Source organism: Gymnoscopelus microlampas (genome assembly GCF_963454915.1).
Source record: "Gymnoscopelus microlampas genome assembly, chromosome: 22".
In the NCBI taxonomy this organism is placed as follows: Eukaryota; Metazoa; Chordata; class Actinopteri; order Myctophiformes; family Myctophidae; genus Gymnoscopelus; species Gymnoscopelus microlampas.
The window spans coordinates 29054332-29073600 of NC_139959.1; the positions used below are offsets into that span (position 1 = coordinate 29054332).

Below are 19269 nucleotides of genomic sequence, written 5' to 3' on the forward strand. Positions count from 1 at the left end.
CCGAGCTCATGCTTCCTTCAGTGCATGAGAGCCAACTGACCTTCTTGTCACCTGACAGGGGGGAGTTTCCCTGGTTGGACGTAGCGCGTGGAAGGAACACGTTATTCCAACCAGTTCCCTTCCCCTCCATCAGGCGCCCCGGCTGTCATGGGGGAGGCGGTATAGCGACCAGGATTACTACATGTTTTTGTGAGGGTATTAACTACCCTAGGAGACACGGGGAGAACATGCAAACTCCACACAGAGTAGGCCCCAACTTTATTTGTAAAGCACTTATCAAAACAAAGTTACAAAGTGCTAGATGCTGTCACTCAGATAATCAAAAGACATGCAGAAACCAATAAAAGTTAGCGTTATTTTTCTCATGCATTGTACAATTCTGCTCGATACCTTGCAGGGTAAGCTATATTTAGAAATGTGTTCAAATCTGGTTTATTCAAATAATATGCTCAGCAATAGAACTGCTTTACTGTAGGCCTGTAAAGCATCTGCATACTCAGTTTTTTCGCATTGGTCCATGTGACTTTGTTTAAGGAGTTTCTTCTTTGAAAGTCAGAAAGGATTCATACCCCTAGGAAGCAAACAAATACTGTACTGGTGTGGTTTCAGATGCCATCATTCATAGCTCCATAAATTCTTGCATTATTGCTCAATATTTGCAAGCTGGATATGGAGCAACAATCTTTCCCCATATTCAAACACACATTTAGTCTGTGAATAAGGATTTGATGTGAATAACAGCTGAAGTGTCATGCTGAGCTACTGCTGCAGTGTTACAGTTAGGTGCATCTTTATACTTAAGGATAATAACAGGGCCCCTTTTTCCACATGATGTCAGTATTTATGGCCTACTTATCATACTCTTGGACATTTCAATAGCTACATGTAATGTGTTCACAACGCTCCTTGTGCCCCTAATTACCCACAGCATGACAGGGTATTGTAATCAGTCCTGTCTGTTCGCTGTGTGTGCGTGCGTGCGTGCGTACGTGCGTGCGTGCGTGCGTTGCTGCGTGTGCGTGTGCGTGTGTGTGTGTGTGTGTGTGTGTGTGTGTGTGTGTGTGTTTGAAACTTGGAGGGAATGATCAGTAGGCTTCCCCAAAGAGATCGATGCTTAACTTTTGGCGATGAACAGGTCGAGGTCACAGTCAAGGTCATTGTCTGACTTTTATCTAAATAACAGATTACTGGATTTTCATGGAACTTGTTAGGAATGATCAGTAGGCTGCCCCAAAGAGAGTATTAACTTTTGCTTTGAAAAGATCAAAGGGTAAGGGTCACAATCAAGGTAAAAACTAGAACAGATTGGCGGATTTCATGAAACTTGGTTCGGGTGGGGTTTGCACTTTGCACCACCAGGTGCATTGGTTTAATCCTTTCAGCGTGCAGTGAGTTCATAGTGAACTAGAAAAAGTTCTCCTCGGAGCACAGGTCTCCGCCAGGTCAGGTACGTTATTGTGGCCTCCTGGTGGCGTTATAATAGGTCAATGTGAAAAGGGTGCCATTTATTCTTAGGTCGTTCACGGCAATCGGACACTGCATTCATGATTTGAGGCATTTTGTTCCAAAATTGTGTTTTGCTAAATTAGACCTGCTGGTGGCGCTATAACAGGCCAATGTGAAAAGGTGTGGCATTTCTTCCTTGGCCTAGTGGGAATGTGTTTGTGAAATTTCACGCAAATCGCAAGCTGCGTTCATGATTTGACGCATTTTGTTCAAAACGGAGCAATCCTGCTAATTTTGGAAGCGAACCTTAGCCAATAAGGTTGGAATATGGGAAATCGGACAGATCCGTGTTGATCACATGACTATAGAGATACTGTGTACCGATTTGCATGACGTTTGGATAACATCTGTAGGAGTAATGTAAAAAAAATGAGTTTTGCACAAATCGGCCTCCAGGTGGCGCTATAACAGGCCCATGTGAAAAATTTGAGGCAGAGGTTCTGAATTGGCATCCAGGTAGTGTGTGTGCACAGTTTCGCAGCGACCGGGCTAACGGTGCCAGAGATTAGCTGCTAACACACGGACAGGACACACACACGGACACACACGAACACACGGACGGACGAAGGGTAAAACATACTCTCTCGCCATTCCTTTCGGCCTGGCGGAGACAATGATGCAGTCCTGGTGCAGGTAGTATACAGATTTCTCTTAAATCTGCACCTGTAGTTTGTTGCAAGGTTTCAAATTCATGCACTTTAGGCACTGTACAGACTTTATTTACTCTCTGAGAAGTGAACCAAAGTGATCCGATGAGGTCCGATTTGGAATCAGTTCTGGCCACCGTCCACGGGTTAAGGTGGTTAAAACACCCTTGATATTTGAGTATCAACTCTTACATCATACTGTACATACAGTAACTCGCCTGTTAAGCAATGCTGCTAATGAATTCACCCCATCACTTTTCAGCCCAGCAGAGAGTTGTGCAACAGAATGATTAGATACGGAGGAGGAATGTATAATACTCTATATTAAAATGAATTATCTGTTGTATCTGCCCTTGTTTCACATCGTTGCTGTCGGGCAGAAACCTTGTATCTCCATATTTCAACTTTGTGTTGTTGTTTGTAAATGCATGCACTAGTACTACCTCGTCATACAGCAGTGTCACACATAAGTAGCGAAAATAGCCGATCTACAGGCTCACAACCTGTCTAAATCACAAGCTTGTAGATACTTTTTTTGCTAGTTCCACAAAACATTGAAAGTGAATTACTGATAAAGTGTGTGGGTTTTATATATATCTAACCAATGAAAAGTGTTAACAAGAGCTTGTGACTAAATAACATTAGATTGACATTAGAACACAGATTATTTTTTACATTTCCTGAAAAGCAATGGTTTTGGACTTTCGAGGTTTTCACCCGACTACGACGATACAGAGAAGGAATGTATAATATTATTTTAAAATAAATCATCTGTTGTTGATTCATAACAGCCTGGCTGGATTGGTGCTCTGCCAGCAGAGAACATGATTCACATTGACTGCTTTGGAGGGGTTTCATGTAATTGTCCATTGACTGCGTTAACATTTTGACCCCTTCCTCATGTTGTTCATATGACCTGTTCCTGTCTGCTGCACTCAGCTCACATGAAACCTAAAAGCTCAAAGTGCATGTATTTTTAATTGGCTTCAGGTAGTGTAAGTAATATTTTTGTGATCTAATCAGCGTTAAATAGCTTCATATTCGGATGGTAATCATTGCTATAGACTAGAGTGTTTGTTCAGTAACAGGAGTCTCCCTGCATCTCTCCAGCTCTTTAGTAAACAGAAAAACACATTTCAGGTTGGGATACCAATTTCATCCAATCACGAGAGAGAACTCACACATGATACACGATAAACAAGTGAAATTGGAAGTGATGACACAAAGAAATGAGCAGACAAAATTGGAACTGGGACACTATCAAATTGAAGCTTATAAATGGGCACTCTCTTCTGATTGGCTGAAATTGGCAACCCACCTGAACATTTTATTTTCTGTTTATTAAAGAGCTGGAGAGACAGGAAGACCCCTGTTACTGAACAAACGTTATGTAGCAATGAATACTATTCGAATATAGTGCTTTAACGTTTTGACAAAAAAATGTTTTAACCAAAAGATATTGTCAGGTGGAAACCTCATGTCCAAAACTGTTACTTTTCAGGATTCAAATAAAGAAAGTAGCAAAAGTAGTAGATCTACTGCTGATCCTGCTACTTTTGATGCTTTTGTGTAACGCTGTAGTATGATCATTTACCTGTAGGACATTAATTAATTAAAAAAACACAAAAGGTTAGAATATGGAGATAAGAGGTTATGCCCGACAGCAACAATATTTTTCTTTAAAACCTCACCAAAACATTTCATTATGATACAGATTGATTGTTTGATCATTAAAATGAACATACTCTGTAAATGCACACGGCCCACCTATCTGTCCACTTAACACGCTATGTTAAGTGATCGGATGGGTGGGCCGTGAATGCCTTCAAGATCTTCAAGTGGGCCCTGATCCACAAAAGGTTGGGAACCGCTGATGTAGACCTAGGAAATTAAAGTGTGAAACTGAAATAGGCCATTACAAGAATGACTTCCCCTGGTAAAAAAAAAAGAAGAAAGAAATAGTCCCAGAACATTTTATTGCACAACTGATGCTATGATGTACTTGAAAGAGTTGGATATTAGATATTTTCCACTTGCCCATTGTTGGATATAAGTTTCTATACAGACAATCTTTTTATTCAAACGTCATCTCTGAAATACATTCGCTCACGTCCCCTGCCTTCTGCCATAAATTCAGCAGAAGTTGATCAGTGGAAAGAATCAGCTCTGACCACATTAGGCTTTCTTAGACGCCATTAAGTTGCCATGGCGCCTCTGACCTCCCGAGTGGCTCCGCTCTCTTCTCAGCCAGTGAATACTGGCCAGCCAAGAGTCTATCTCTCCACAGCCAAAGGAAAGCACTTGGCTGGGAGTTACCTCTTCCTTAACTTCCTAAAAATGTCTTTGTCGGCTTGAAAATCTGTTCTTATCGGAAAGCGACACAGTCATACTATGTTGTATACATTAGACTAGTAGTTCTCAAACCTTTTCAACGTCAAGGACCCCTAAATTAATGTGTATTTGGCCGCGGACCACCGTCTGAAAATATTTAATGCCAGGGACCCCATACAAAATGTGTGGTGGTAAAAATTAAAAAATATGCAAACACTTTTTTAAATAGCTGATGTATATAGGGCCCTGGGGGTCCCCAGACCCCACTTTGAGAATCCCTGCATTAGACCACGGACCACCATAACTCTGAGAGTGTACAAATAGAACCAAATGGACCCATTTGGTTCTATTTGTACACTCTCAGAGTTACAGTCACATAAGGGCCCATTTGGTTCCTAACTATCCATTTACATGGGGACCCCCTGGAACCCTCAAGAACCCTCAAGGACCCATGGGGGTCCACGGACCCCACTTTCCATCGCATTAGACTTCAGGTGTCAGGTTCAGCAATGTTCCAGACATTACCTTGGCTAGGCAAAGGCTTTCAAAAGCACTGCCAACCGCATACCTGTTAAGCAGCACACGGTAATTAAAATGTACTATAACACAAGCGGACGCCTTTCCCAAGACACACCATTGTGTTTCGGCTGGCAGAAACGTGAAACGCTCTTATACTAAATAATTCAGACATTACCATTACTTTATATCTGCTGAAGAAGCAGTTTATTACGCCCTGTCCTTGTCGATTAGCCTCATTCGTTTATCTGAGCCAGGCAAGGAATCTTTTCCTCTCGCAAAGCGCCAGATGCCCGGGCATTAGTGAAAAGGGCATTTGCACGGCTGCCATGAGTGGCGTCAAGAAGGAGAGAGAAGGGGAGGAGAGAAAGGAGGGATGGAGGGATAATTAAAGAGGAGGGAGGGAGGACTGTCGTGGGTGCACCTAAACCCGCATAATCCCCCTGATGTCAGGCTCTGACAGGGAGAGATGTGTGTGGTGTTGAGGGTTGAGGACCACCCCGGGACTGGCATCCCTGCACAGGGAGAGTGTATGAGTCTTCTCTGGGCTGTTGACATGATATGACAGTCATGTAACACAATGCAAGCAGGCAGAGGAGGCATGAACTCAGAGGCTCAAAGACAGTGCCTGTACTTTGGCTTTGTGGTGCAAGGAGTGGGTTGAAATAATGGCACTGTTTGCATCACAGTGTTTGTAAATGATAAATGACATCATCACTGTCATAATGGACCCTACAGGCAGCTATGTCAGGTTCTCATCTAGACTGTGGAACCATTTGGCGCACACGTTTGTATGTCAGACACTGAACAATGTGGGCTATTTGCATTTTATTTTTATTTTTATTTCCTGCTATTTTATTGTGTTTTGTTGTATAATTGTGATATGGATCTCCCTGGGTCTGAAATAAAGATTGAATTGAAATTGAATTTTCATCCACGGCGACCCTAAATTACATTTACATTTACTTTATAGCACCTTACATTTATGTCATGTTACGGTACAGTACGTTAATATGTACATCTTTCCCCCTAAGATTCAATATGTCATGAGGAAGACTTGAGAGAATATCAGTTTCCATTAGGACAGATTCAAAATAACTTTATACTTTGCCAAAAATAGCCGATCTACAACTTCACAAAGCAATGTAACACGATGCCTTCTGAGCTTGTAGCCAGCTTGTAGCCAATCTACTGTACTGTATGTGAGCTTGTAGCTCTACTTTCGAACATGTTTGAAAGCTAGTGCGATGCCTGTCGGGGTACATGCCCCTTTGGTTATGCAATACAGTTATGACATCAGGGACCTGCATATATAGGATTTGTGCATTTATAGATATTTTGGAGGACTGCTGATCCAACAAACTTCACACACAGAAATTCCTCTTTCTTCTTTTACCTCTCCTTTCCCCTGGCACCCTCTGGCGGTCCCCCTTGGGACCGTGGACCCCACTTTGAAACCTTGTGCAATATATCATTTTCACTGGCCGGTGTCCAAACAGTTCATTTACAGTCATTTGTTATTTCACAGTAATCCAATGCAGCTGTGAATGCCTCATTCTTTGGCCTTATCATGGGTCTCTGTAATCTTTCAAAAATAAAACGTACACGTTTCCTTAAATCTATATGGCATATAAGTCTTTATAAAAATTCAACACCTGTTTTGTATTTACATATCCACAGAAACATGACAGTCTAATTGAGGTCGCATGGCAATTTTCTCATTTCCTCCCTCACTTTTTATCATAATTATGTTCTAATCTAGAGGACCATTAAACAACAGCATTCATAACAATGATTATTCACTATTTCACTGAGAATTTCTTTTCTCATGCATAGCTTATGACCAAACAAAAAGGTATACTCCTACATACAGTACAAATGTAGGAGTATTCCCTGTTTTACAGGGTTCTTGGTGTCCCTATTTTGGGCATGTTATTAATATAGGTGAACATTTTACATTTAAAATGTCTGCTTTTTATCTCCGCCAGGCCAAAAAGGCATAGATCACGTTCACGCTGCCAGTAGGCCAAGGAAGACGGTCAAACAAAAATGTTCAAATCAGCCTCATGGTGGTGCTGTTTGGGTGTTTTGTCCTATAACTCTTGAACTGTAGGTACAATCAACTCCAAATATACTGTAGGCCACATCATTTTTCGGCTATTTTGCATTTTATTCAAAACACACTTTTTGCTACTATTCCTCCAGATGTTGTCTAAACTCACACAAATCGTGACTCCTTATCTCTGGAGTCATGTGATTAGCATGTATCATACCGCTTTTTTTCACTTCCATACCGGTTGGCTATAATTGGCTTCCAAACTTGATTTTACTAAAAATGCCAAAACCATGTCCATTTGACCCCAAATGTGAATCCCATATTGAGGAGCCTCTAAACGTGAGTTTGCTAAGACAAATGCTACAAAAGATGCTACACTGTTGCCAGAAACATGATTTTACTGTTAACTGACTGTATTTGGCTGTATTGGCTTCTAAAATGTACAAACACCATTCATCTTGAACAAATCATCCAATGAACCCCAAGTTGGAGTCACATGTTGAGGGGCCTCTATTATAGAGCGCACCCACCAAAAGCGATTTCATTTCTGCTCATACCGTGTACCACAAATGTGAAAAGTTGAACCAGGAAAGCTATTTCTCTCTGTAGCTTCCTCGGGTGCTGATGGCTGCAACACATGACTTACACGGCCCTGGTCAGGCCACCCAGCCTGGCAGAGATATGCACTCTGTGGCGTGCCCCTTTCTAGTTTAAGAATGTCCCCCCCAAATTGCAAAAAAAAGAAAGAAAGAAAATCAAGCCCACAACATGGCAACATGCGATCATGTCTTTTGCTCTTATCCAGAACGACTTAGAAGTGCGGGATCAGAGAAAATAGCCTGAACCGTAGTCAAAAACGACAGGGGGGGCGGGGGGGGCTATTTGTCACTGCAAATAGCACTGTACTCCTACGGGCTGGGGCGGCACCTGTCAGCAGGGAGTGTTGGGTGGGAGGAGTAGCACAAAGGCTCTACGTCCTCCCGGTGGGGGCTCCTCACTGCCACTGGCAGGTGAGTCAGTAGGATACAACAACAGTGACAACTCAGAAATGTGTGTGGGGAGGAATAATTTGGCATAAAGTCTAAAAACTAGACCAAAACATTTCAGGTGACTAAAATATGACAAACCAGAAAAAGTGCTCCTCGGAGCACAGGTCTCCGCCAGGTCAGGTACGTTATTCTGGCCTCCTGGTGGCGCTATAATAGGCCAATGTGAAAATGGTGCCATTTATTCTTAGGTCTTTCACAGCAATCAGACACAGCATTCATGATTTGAGGCATTTTGTTCCAAAAATGTGTTTTGCTAAATTAGACCTGCTGGTGGCGCTATAACAGGCCAATGTGAAAAGGGTGGTATTTCTTCCTCGGCCTAGTGGGAATGTGCGTGTGAAATTTCATTTCGGAAATCGCAAGCTGCGTTCATGATTTGAGGCAGTTTGTTAAAAACGGACCAATCCTGCAAACTTTGGATGGCAACCTTAACCAATGAGGATGGAATATGGGAAATCGGACAGATCAGGGTTGATCACATGACTATAGAGATACTGTGTACCGATTTGCATGACGTTTGGTTAAAAACTGTAGGAGTAATGTGAAAAAATGGGTTTTGCACAAATCGGCCTCCTGGTGGCGCTATAACAGGCCCATGTGAAAACTTTGAGGCAGAGGTTCTGAATTGGCATCCAGGGAGTGTGTGTGCACAGTTTCGCAGCGACCGGGCCAACGGTGCCGGAGATTTGGTGGTAACACACGGACAGGACGGACGGACACACGGACACACGGACGGACGGAGGGTAAAACATACTCTCTCGCCAGCCTTCGGCCTGGCGGAGACAAAAATGTAAGACTATGACTAAAACTGTATCAAACTGCTGGAGAATAGCGCCCCTCATACCAGGGTTCTGTCCCAAGGCTACCAAAGGCATGCGCTTTGCATAACGATCAAGGTTTTATAATACAGGGGAGAAATTTATTGAAGCAGTCTGGGCCTTAATTGTACCAGGGCAGGCTCCCATCCATCCTGCAATAGGTCACTCACCACACACACACACAACGCACGCGCGCGCACACACACGCGCACGCACACACACACACACACACACACACACACACACACACACACACACACACACACACACACACACACACACACACACACACACACACACACACACACACACACACACACACACACACACACAGCTTGCTCCAATGTGCTTTGACTCTAAATATGTGTCCATAACATGACCTTTCCTGCTCCCCAGTGACAGTCACAGCCATTCAAGACCGAGATCCATCAACTTGATGTGAGCTCTACAACTCCAACCCACAGTCTCTTGATCCTCATGAAAGCATGTGCCAGTCTGAAATAATCAAGTCATTATAAACAGCAAGACCATATACAGTACAGTAAGCTTCCTCACAAACATTATAGCCATCAGGAAGCAAAAAATCCTTAGTTTGTGTATTTTGAAACATATTTTGAAACAAAATGTATCATAATTTTAGTGTGGGGTTTATTGCTACTCTTAGATAGACTAGATCAGGAACACTCTCTCTTGAGATTCATTCTCAGGCTGGAACAATTTACAATTTCAATTTAGGCATTTAGCCAATGCTCTGTTCCAGAACGACTTAGAAGTGGGATCAGAGAAAATGGCCTGAAGGCTAAGTAGAGTGCAAAGAAAACAATTAATTGCTTCAAAGAAACTAGGACAACAAATGTGAATAACAAAACATAATATGTGAACAGGTATCAACACATATCTGCTTAGTATAACTAGCAAGCATTCATCAAAAAAAGTATACCAAAAGGATGGAGGCTAACAAGTCCATATTAGGACAATAGATACGATAAACATTTTATTAATCTCTAGGGGGGATTCAGGGTGTTACAGCACAGGATAAGAAGAGAATAGTAAACATGCATAGTTGTCAAAAGCCTTGGGATGTTATTGCCATCAGAAACCAAATGCTGGAAGCCCTCTTTATTCCCCTAAATGCAGAGGTTTAGTCTGACAGACAGCACTAGAACAGCAGAGCAAAGTCTGAATCAGAGTGAACTGTTGCTTACTACTGTATAATCACCGACTTTAAATTATATGGAATTATACTCATTAAGGTACCTTGTATACCACGAATGACATCTCATTTTGCTATCTTGGTCATCTGCTGTACTTGTAACATAACATATGGGGTGGATGGATAGCTACTGTATTATCTGGCACGTTTATTGTTTAACGTTGACAGCTCTCTACGACTAACACTGCAGTGTGTATCTGGCCATTTGGTCTGAGTGTGACAGATGCTGATGAGTTCATCATTGGGCATGGAAATAAACCTGTTTGCCTGCTGAGACCATTATCTGTGCTTGGCGCAGGCTGTGTTAGATGTGTTAGATCAGTCTCGCCATCTAAAACAAAAGACAATACTGTTCACAATCAACCAGAACATTACATACATTTAATGTAATCTAAGCTAATCGAGCTGTGAAAATCACTCTTTTAGAAAAATTGCACGGCTCACTTAGTGTCTTTTATTTATGTGTTTTGGGGTGTGGGGAAATATCTTGTTATTGCCACAGACAATCACGTCTACAACCACTTTCCTTTGTTTAAAACGGCATGCTGTAATGTATGTCAAAGGTGGACTCAGCTCTGATGAGATATTAAGAGAATTTTCTACTCCAAGGCAATGCAAGGTAAACAACAGTCTGCTCCCCAGAGTTGTAAGAGAACAACAGAATAAAGGAGTTGTTGTTAGTCAGAGTCCAACGCTAGTTTGATCTCATTATGGAGGCTTATAACAGTTAGAGGGGCAACAAGGGCTGGAGCTGTATAGTTATACACATGACAACCCCATGCCAAGAATGCCCACTCATTTGGCTAACGGCAATAAAAATGCCCACACATTCCAAGCTAGCCAGGAGTCCTGAATTCTCCGAAACATAATAACAAACAACATTGTGTTGAGCTGAGATTGCATGGTTTTCATTTCAGGCATCAATATATTGTTTTATCTCATTCATCAGAAACGTCATATTGAGTGGTGCACTCAAAACAAATGCCTGTCTCTTTTTCAGCCCTGGAGCTGAGATGCTAAACTAGACATGCCATGCAGGGTTATGTTATTCTGATGTTAATTTGCTGTGCCATATGTACTGAATGTTGTCTTGTTTGAGAAAGTGTGGAACTGACAGAAGCCTCCTGACAGGAATTGTTTGCTCTGACATGGCAGTAGCCTGAATACTTTCAGCCCCTCTCTATTTCATTATCAGAGGTATGTGTCACTAGCCTGGTATCGCCAGACTAATGCTCATTCATGAAATTAACTCTGATTCGTCAGGTTTCCAGGCTAAATGTGTCAGTTTGGGATCGAGACAGTGAGACAGATTTGTTCTTTGAAGTTAGAGGCATAAACTTACTCACAGGACAGGTTCAACACCTACACTTACAGAAATACAGAATACACACATACATTATACAGATATAAGTTAATTTTCAGTATATGCACCGTAGGCAAGTTTACTCTTATAATTATGCAATGTTAAATGTCTCAGGAGACAACTTACTTTAGTGAAGACACTTTTACTGGATGCACTGTAAAAGGCAATGGCTGTTTGGGACATAATATAATGAGTGTCACATTTGCTCAGGCAAATCTTCTTGTATGCAAAGACAGGCAGATGTTAGATGGCTTGGTGAGGACATAAGGATCTGTGTTTTTGCATTTTGTTAAGACATTTTACTGGCAGTATAAGGCAGCGGCTGTTCGGGATTTGCATCTTGTATGACAATAATGAAAGGATAAATCCCATTGACTACACGCTTCAACTACAATTCAAAATGTTTTTCAGATGGCGTTCCCTCTCAAGAACATTGCTTGTTTTGAATGACTTTGAGGGACCACATAGTCAACTGTGCTGTCCCACTTGTGTCCTGCCGTAGATGCAGAATCCATGTGTGCAACGTCACCCTATCACCGCTGGCGACCTCAAAGACTTGCTTGAAGCACATATGTTTCTTGTGGATCAAATGCCAAATGGAATAGCAATCAAACCGCTCCTGGAGCGCTCAGGAACCATACTGTAGCTTGTCAAGCGTACTGTAGTCTCTCTTTTGGAGCGCAAAACAGGCCGTTTCTATGTCAAACTGAGGGCTAGATGTAAATCAACAATGTGGATCTCATGACAGGCGATGTTGGAGTCAAGAAACCCAACGTTCAATTTAGAAATCAGAGGCTTCATCGTTCTCCAAGAAATCATTAGTGGTTATATGGTCGATTGGGGTCAGACAGGCCCATCGCAGAAAGAAAAAAAAAACACATGCATGTGTACACACACAATCCAAGTAGAAGCAAACATGGATGTAAACACACGTGCACATATACAGTATTCCCATACGTATACACGCACACACACAATAAACACACTCACATTCATACAGTATAGCTCTGGTCTAGTCTGAAATCTGATATGCCAAAGGGAGATGGTAAAAGAAACCCACTGTAACCTTATGGCTCAATATGATATTGTCTTGTATAAAGCTCGACAAAACTTTCCTCAATGCTGAACCCCATATATGCAGTTACATATTGCCGAGATATGTAATATGGCCACAACCACTGGTGAAAAGAAAGCCAACCTTAGAGTTGATTCACAAAGGAAGACAAAGGCGAAATTTATAATGAGATTGTCTGAGCTCTAATATTTCAGTCTGGCATGTGACATCTAGAAAGGTAACTGATAGGACACACAGTGCCTCGGGCCAAAAACAGAATGCCTCAGGCACTGTGTTGGGGCTTCTTGTAGCCAAGGGACCAAGAGAAGAAGCAGAAAAATAACAACAGAAGGTCACTTTGATCATAGCATGTGTGTAGTCTGCCTGTCTCATTTACAAGTAGTTACAGTAGCTGTCATATTTGGCTTACTAGTATTCATGGCATGCGCTGTTTTACATAACCACCATCAATCATCTTTTCGTCATTGTCAAAACAGTTTAACACAGCAACAAAGACACCTCTTTTGACATTTTTGTTTTGTAAACAAAGAGACCTTAATTTTTGCATGAATAACACACGACAGGGCCACCAAGAAGAGATATTCCATAATTTATTGTATATAGTTTCACCCAAAGTGGATACACTGAACTGCTGTACTTCTTTCTCCTTATCCAACATAATGTGTCTTTTGTTGTCACGCCTCCCCAATCTCAAGAGTCTGTCCCCTCCATGTTGTCCATATGGCCGGTGTCTTATAGCTCAGTTTCATGTTAGCTGTGGACTCATCAACCATTCTGACTGCGGCCCCCCTGCTACATTTGTTGGCCACCAGCCTGTTGCCCATGGCAACATGTCTTAAAACAGTGGTTCTCAAAGAGAGGTGGGGACGGGGGGTTCCAGGGGGTCTCCAGCTACATGTGTTAATATAGCATCAAAATCAGTTCGAGTGTTGTGAGCTTGTAGATGTGGTATTTTTGCACAAATCTTTTTTAATTTAGTTTTAACAACATAAATCTTCTCTTATGGGGGTCCCTGGCAGAAAATCTTTTAATAAGGGGGTCCGCGGCCAAATAAATTTAAATTTGGGGGGGCCTTTACATGAAAATGTTTGAGAACTTCTTTGGTCGACTATTCAAAATAGGAAATGCCCAATGATTTTGAACACCCCCAATTCCTTCCTGCCACCATAACTTTCATATCGTCGTTGTCGGGCAGAAACCTTGTGTCTCCATATTTCATGTTTAGGTTTTTTCATAAATGAATGACCTATATTCAAAAATAGCCAACCCACAAGCTCACAACACGTTGCGACGTGACACACTATAGATCTGCAATTATCGCTATAAAATATAATACGGTATATAAAGAGCTTGTGACTAAATAATCATTACATTGGATCCATTGCAATCCAGGTTCTTTTTTTCACATTTCCTGAAAAGTAACTGTTTTGGACATACAAAGGTTTCTGCCTGACAGTGACGATATCTGACATAAAACTGTATCCTGTATCCAAACGTGTTACGTAACACATCCTCTCATTCAATAGCAGTTGACAAACATTTACCAATAAACAGGATGTGAGGTGAGGGGGGGGGGGTCCAAAGCACAGACACAGGCCATGGTTTAGCATGGTTGCATGATGTGGTTCATCTTTAATATAACCCAAGACCAACAAGGTGGTCCAATAATCTGCAATTTTACAAACCAGTAATGTATAGGTGTTGCAGAGAAAGGACAGGCAGGTCTGTTTATTGTCTGTGTAACTGAGCCCTCTGTAACCAACAGGATGACTCCACTATTAGTGTAGCCATTAAAATGAATTGTCCATTGGACTAAGCATGACCCCATCAGTCATTTTAGGAAAAACAATGTGTGTGCGTGCCTGCGTGCGTGCGTGCTGTGCCGTGCGTTTGTGTGTAAGGCAAGTGCGTGTGTATGTGCATGTGTAAGATGAGTGCGTGTCAGACTGAAGTGCATGGCTAATTTTAACATGCTCATATATCTATACCTGGAGTGACCTGTGGAGTGAATGCTCTGCAATTCATTTTCACAATCATTGACGTGACATGTAACTGTCTATAATTGGCAAGACAAGTAACAGGCACACAGCTATAGCATCATTCATATAATGTGTGTGTGTGTGTGTGTGTGTGTGTGTGTGTGTGTGTGTGTGTGTGTGTGTGTGTGTGTGTGTGTGTGTGTGTGTGTGTGTGTGTGTGTGTGTGTGTGTGTGTGTGTGTGTGTGTGTATATTGGTAGAAAGTAAGTACATGCACTCAAGTACTGTAGGCTACTTAAGTACAATTTTGAGGCATTTTTACTTTACTGGAGTATTTCCAATTTTCAATACTTTTACTTCTACTCCACTACATCTCAGAGACAAATTGTACTTTTACTCCACTACAATTATATGGAAACTTTAGATACTAGTTACTTTGTAGATTATGATTATTATTACAAGACGTGAGACGGACGCACGCGCGCATGCACACACACACACACACACACACACACACACACGCACGCACGCACGCACGCACGCACGCACACTCACGCACGCACGCAAGTTCACACAGCACACACACAGGACAGGTGAATAGTAGAAGAGAGAGAGAGAGAGAGAGAGAGAGAGAGAGAGAGAGATTAGGTTTAGTCGGACGTGCTCCTTTAAGAGCTCCTCGCTCCCATCTGATGTGAGGGAAGCGGAGCTCCATGCAGTACAACACAGTGAACACACACACACTGGAGACAAGTTTGTTTGTGGAGCAGCAGAGAGTAACGTACAGCCTATATGACAGCCCGATCAGTTCATGTGTCCCGTTGAAACAGGATTTGGGCGTCGAATTGTTTTGCAGCTTTGTTGTTGTTGCAGAGGTTCCGTTTCTTCCAAGAAAACATCGGTGAGTTTATTTGTCACTAATTATTAATCCTACTACCGCGTGAGTTGAAACGAGCTTTTAACAAGCTGATGAATTAGAGAGAGACTTAATATGTCAACGGAAGAAACTTTACTATAAACACCAGTGGTGGAAAAAGTACAATATTTGCCTCTGAGATGTAGTGGAGTAGAGGAGTAGAAGTAGTACTGAAAACTGGAATACTCCAGTAAAGTAAAAATACCTCAAAATGGTTAAGTACAGTACTTGAGTAAATACTTATGTTCCACCACTGATACACATACATAACTGTTAAATACTTCTCACTGTTTGAACTCAAGTTATTTGAGTTTCATGACGCATTATAGCCACCTCCACGTTTATTTTATATCCTGCAGAATTCCAGGTTTTAAAAAGGCACGTCGTCCGCGTTTTGATGAAGAATTAGCGAAGGAAATAGTTATACATTCATCTTTATTGTTATTATGTATGCAACCCTTTAGCTTGCCTTTGATGTTTGTCACTGCAGTGTTATTGTAGCCCACTAGGTTCAACTGCATGTTGCTCAAGAAGGGCGTGCACGCATGCAGGTGAGAGACCCCCCCCATATGCAGTGGAAGAAGTACTCTCATTTTTTACTTAGGAAAAGTATCAATACTGCAATGTAGAAATACAAGTGAAAGTCCGGAATTCAAAGTGTAATTGAGTAAAAGTGCTGGTATCAAAATGTACTATAAAGTATTAAAAGTAAAATGTATACAAATCTTTTGAGAAATAGCAGATCTACAAGCTCACAATGCGTTGCGAGCTTGTAGATCTAGCCAAAGTATATATAGGGCTGAAGTGGTTAATGCATGTTTTATAATAATCAAAATCTGCAAAGTAACTCAAGTTTTCAAATAATTGTAGTGGAGTAAAAAAGTATAATGTTAGCCTCTGAGATGATGTAGAGTAGAAGTAAAAAATCCTCAAAAGTGCACTTAAGTGCAGTACTTGAGTAAATGTACTTAGTTACTCTACACCACTGGCCCCATATGCACCTGCAGCAGGTGTATAAGGTGTTTTAAAGGTCCCTGAGTCACCTGCCTTCAGCCCTGCATGCAGAAAGTAAAGGCTTAATAGTCAGTGGCCTAATCGATGCTGTCTGTGTTACTTGGGGAAACGTTGTGAAACAGAACACCCAGGCACCAGGACATATTAGTCTTCTTTATTATCTACGAATAAAGGCTTCGGCGGCCGGGTGTGTATTAAGTTACCTTTTTACATGTTATCCAATACCCCAAGCAGCACTGCAGTAAGGACAGGAGGAGAGGGATCTATCTACTGTAGCTGCAACAGCACTGACTCTTTCCTATAGCCTTGGATCAAGACTGTCAGATGTATTTTATTGATTTTGACATTTGTACAGTGGTGTAAAGTAACTAAGTACATTTACTTAAGTACTGTACTTAAGTACAATTTCGAGGTGTTTTTACTTTACTGGAGTATTTCCAATTTTCACTACTTTTTTTTTCTTTCTTCTACTCCACTACATCTCAGAGGCAAATATTGTACTTTTACTCCACTACAATTATTTGAAAACTTTAGTTTACTAGTTACTTTTGAAACTTTGATTATTGTCGCAAAACACACTAACCACTTCAGCCCTATATGTATTTCGACCATTCGAAAATAGCAGATCTACAAGCTCACAATGCGTTGCCATACGACACATTGTGAGCTTGTAGATTGGCTATTTTCAAAGTATTTTTAATACATTTTGATCTTGTGAAATGGGACATTATGCACAATGAGTACTTCTACTTTTGTACTTTAAGTATATTTTTATACCGATACTTTTGTACTTTTACTGAAGTAAATTTTGTATTCCAGACTTTTACTTGTAACAGAGTATTTCTACATGCCATGGCACTATTGATACTTTTACTTAAGTAAAACATGCAAGTACTTTTCTCACCACTGCATTTGCATAGCTATCATATACGAAAGTAAAAGTCAGACGCGATAAAATACATCTATGATAGTCTTGATCCAAGGCTAACTCTTTCCCTGCCTATATGTGGGCGCTGTGGAATGCAATTCAAGTGGTCTCCCTTTGATGTTTATTGTCGCTCTTCAGTACTATGTAGGTGGCTCTGTTAACCACAGAGTGGTGTGGTGGAGTGGAGTGTGTGGTTAACATATTGCATTGTTCCATTTACTGTACACTTACTGTAATACTGTTTCTGTTGCAAGGAAAATAGAGGATGCAGCAGAAAAGTTAAAAACTGCTGACTGGGTCTGGCATCTCCCTCCTCGTTGTACTATCTCTCAAAACATCAACACAACAAAATGTAACATAAATCGGACACTGGAAGGACACTTTGAGCATGACACAACTGCGGCTTAACAGCTGAAGTACTATTTAATACATTGCAAAAATACGCTATTTTCACTATTGTCAAGTAAAAAAAAAAAAAACATTTTTTTTTTGCCTAATGACATGTCCGAAATATGTCTGCCAGGTTGAAATTGGTTAGAAAAAACAAATGTAAAGGTAGGGAGCAGTGCACTGCTCGAGTGTCGTTCCATTTCCTCTTATTTGGCAGGTATAGAGACCTATGAATCATCTGCCAAAACAAATACCTTCAAAGTAATTAGGGAAGGCTAGTTGTGTGCTTTTCCCCTGCACAGTTTTTCCCAATTGGAAGTACGTGGAGGCTAATCGGCGCCCATTTCCTCCCCCAAGTTTTCAGATGTGAGGTCAGTGAACGCTGAGGGAATGTTAGAAGGCTTGAGTGCCTTGTGCTTTGCTCGCAGTAATGGACAGAGGGGCATGAGATTGATTATGGCCATTTTACCTGTCTTTTGGCTGTTCCCCCAGAAAAAGGAGGACTCCTCACTGAACCATTTCCCTAATAACTCAAGATGATGTTTCTCTTGGTTTTCTATGTTACAGCATTCATAAAATGATCTGCCATTGGTGTTACTGGTAATGTTTCAGCGACTGGCAGGCATTAACTGAGACTGAGACTTGTTAATTTGTCTACAAACGTCTGCCTCACGTTATAAATTCAGGTGACGTCAGCATGTTTCAATTCCTTTTGTGCAAATGACCTTTTCCTCTCCAAACCACAAGCAAAACATCACCTCTCGCTCCGTATCTCGAGCCTGACTGATGACTTGTTTGAACTCGTGACGGCACACACACTGTTGTTTTCAAAGCTCGAGCGTGTTTCCTCTTCCAAGTCGAGTATCGAGTTATCAGTGGGACCGTGAGATTGACGTTGCTGCTGGGGCCCTCGAAAATGAAGGAAAACATATCCCCCATTCCTCTTTGTGCTGAACACTGATCCCAGGTCACTGTTTGAGGACAACATTCAATTGAGGCAACTGGCAGGCCCCGGTCAATGTCAAAATGTCCTGAGATTATTAAAGGATGATCCCAGTACAGTCTGATTAATGCTTTGATCTGATCAGTATGTTTTGTGTAAATACAGTGTAAGCCTAGCACACAGTTGTGTGGTTAGGGGCTTGTAACACGCATGCATCATTCACATTCAGGCATATGTATGTACATGTGTAGGAAGTTGGCATGGGGTGTTCCGTGCCCTCGCTGAAGTAACACGCTCGCCTCTCACTTGTTTTCCAAGAGCGCCCAAAAAGCTCTCTATTTCAGAGTGAGAAACTGCTAGAGGAGGTCAGTTACATAAGCCTGTTGGGCGTTACATCATTGTTTTGGGGGGCCTGGGTTTTGGCGATGGGTCTGTTGGGGCCGCTGACTCCCACGTACCCCCCTTGTCGGGGGGGAGGCTGAGCACTATTGGAAGCAGATGCTGGGTGTTTCTCAACCCGCTGGGA

At 41.7% G+C, this 19269-nt stretch overlaps 1 protein-coding gene across 1 annotated transcript in view; it reads left to right on the plus strand.

Moving 5' to 3' along the window:
- The first annotated feature begins 15394 nt into the window (after positions 1–15394).
- The window catches only part of svila (supervillin a), a 99314-nt gene continuing 95439 nt past the window's right edge, over positions 15395–19269 (plus strand). The window contains exon 1 of the mRNA XM_084048955.1: positions 15395–15453. The gene's annotated coding sequence lies outside the window, so the exon portion shown is untranslated. The remainder of the gene's footprint in view (positions 15454–19269) is intronic.